A 2,407-nucleotide genomic window follows, 5' to 3' on the forward strand; every position below is an offset into this window, starting at 1 on the left:
TGCCCTTACCTGGTGACTGTCTCCAGGAACTGCAGAGACAGATGCTGGGCTAGGCTAGGTCCTGGCTCTGCGGTAGGGCTGGGGATGGGCTGGAGGGTGGAGAACAGCCCCTTGATGAGGTCACTCGTAGGGTGGGACCCCAGATCCCCTTCTGGGAAGGAAAGACAGTGTCATGAAAGCAGGAGCAATTCAGGTTAGACTATAGGAAGGGCAGACCGGGTGTGGTGGCTCACACCTGTAACCTCAGCACTTTGGGAGGCCCAGGCAGGTGGATCACGAGGTCAAGAGCTCGAGACCATCCTGGCCAACATGGTGAAACCCTGTTTCTACTAAAAATACAAAATTAGCCGGGTGTGGTGGCGTGTGCCTGTAATCCCAGCTACTTGGGAGGCTGAGGCAGGAGAATTGGTTGAACCCAGGAGGCAGAGGTTGCAGTGAGCCAGGATCACACCACTGCACTCCAGCCTGGGTGACAGAGCAAGACTCTGTCTCAAAAAAAAAAAAAAAAAAGGGCAGGCGATGGCAGATTAGGGAGAATGAGGGGCCTATTTGGGCTGCCTCTGAGGAGGGAAGGGAAAAGGCATACCACTCAGCCCCTCCATGGGAGAGGGGGCTGTCTTGTTAGAAGGCAGGGGAGGAAAAGAAAACAAACAAACAAACAAACAAAGGTGTGGAAAAGAAAAAAAGAAGGCAAGGGAGGGAGATGGATGGGATGACCTTGGGAACGGGGTAGTCTAGGCCGGTAGCCATGGTTCGGAGGATTTGCAGCTGAAGGGGAAGCCCTGGGATATCTGAGGCTTGGGTGAGGCTGGCTCTGTGCCTCAGTTGTTCCTCTGTGAAATGGGGAGAATCTCCTTGGTCACTACCTACCAAAGGGAGCCCGAAGACAAAGCGTCTCCTGACCTGATCACTGAAGACCAGGAAGGCTCCCTTATAAGTTCCTTCTGAAGTCCAAGGGAGCTGAGAGAAACTAGCTGCGATGCAGGCTGAGTGGAGTGGAGAGGGGAAACCTGCACCTTGTGGGGCCAGGGTGGTGCTTTAGGATGCCAGTAGATCAGCCGTCTCAACCCAAAGGCCCCCACAACAACTAGGGGGCATTCTGACCCTGCCCTCCCAGACATTCTGAGCTCCTGGATGAAGCCCCTCTCATCAGACCCTACTTCCCTAATTCTGTCTTTTTGCCCCAGTATCCCTCTGCAAGGCCCCTCAGCCCCTTCCTACTTCATTGCATGCCTTTTAATGGCATGCAATGCACGTGCATGCACGCATTTCATTGCAAGAAAATAAGTGGAGTAGTCTAGCCCTTAGTGGCTATGAGAGAGAAAAGCCTACATGGCTGTGAGAACCCATCGAAGGCACCACATCCAGTTTAGGGGAGCCAGGCAGCAGGTAATGTGGACCCTAAGATTCTTTCTTTCCTTTCTTTAAAAAAAAAAATATGGAGACCGGGCAAGGTGGCTCATGCTTGTAATCCCAGCACTTTGGGAGGTCGAGGTGGGTGGATCATGAGATGAGGAGTTTGAGACCAGGCTGGCCAACATGGTGAAACCCTGTCTGTAATAAAAATACAAAAATTAGGTGGGCATGGTGCGTGTCTGTAATCCCAGCTACTCAGGAGGCTGAGGCAGAATTGCCTGAACCTGGGAGGCAGAGGTTGCAGTGAGATCGTGCCACTGCACTCTAGCCTGGGCGACAGAGTAAGACTTCATCTCAGGGAGAAAAAAAAAAAAAAAAATATATATATATATGTGTGTGTGTGTGTGTGGTGTGTGTGTGTGTGTGTATATGGAACGCTTCACAAATTTGCCTGTCATCCTTACGCAGGGACCCTGCTAATCTTCTCTGTATCGTTCCAATTTTAGTACATGTGCTGCTGAAGTGAGTATGACACTAAGTCTTAAAGAGTGACTTGGCGTTTGCCAGGGAGTGTTATGGGAGATGGCACAGGCACAGGCGGTGGTGTGCTGGAGCCAGTCCAATAGGCTTGTGAGAGCCAAGTGTTCCATTTTCAGGAATTTTGCAGGCTGCTTGTTAAACACTGTCACCACTAAAAATTAAATTATATAAACATATAATTAAATTATTTTAAAAACAAAGGTAATACATAATCAAAACCCATCACTTCCTAATTACTACTATGTTTTATTGTTATAGGCTCTTCATGGTATTTACATCTGTTGTATCTTTAAGGTGGAGGGTCTGTATGATGATGTGTTCTGCTCATCTCGTCCCACCTCCTTGTTCAGTGACCACACAGTGGTATTTGGAAATAGGCCATCGGGGGAGTATTTGCATCACTGAAATTGACAAACACTACAAATCAGGGCTTAATTGACTATTCTGTTGATTGCATGGACCAGAGGTTGACAAACTACAGCCTGCAGGCTAAATCCAGCCTGTGAGCTAA

At 49.1% G+C, this 2,407-nt stretch overlaps 1 non-coding gene across 1 annotated transcript; it reads right to left on the reverse strand.

Annotated features, from left to right (window-relative positions):
• Positions 1–1,779: 1,779 nt before the first annotated feature.
• On the reverse strand, positions 1,780–1,886 carry LOC117099555. The gene has a single exon (XR_004443879.1). It is a non-coding gene; the product is annotated as a U6 spliceosomal RNA (small nuclear RNA).
• Positions 1,887–2,407: the final 521 nt, after the last annotated feature.

Source organism: Trachypithecus francoisi, unplaced genomic scaffold, assembly GCF_009764315.1.
Source record: "Trachypithecus francoisi isolate TF-2019V2 unplaced genomic scaffold, Tfra_2.0 Lachesis_group16, whole genome shotgun sequence".
In the NCBI taxonomy this organism is placed as follows: domain Eukaryota; kingdom Metazoa; phylum Chordata; class Mammalia; order Primates; family Cercopithecidae; genus Trachypithecus; species Trachypithecus francoisi.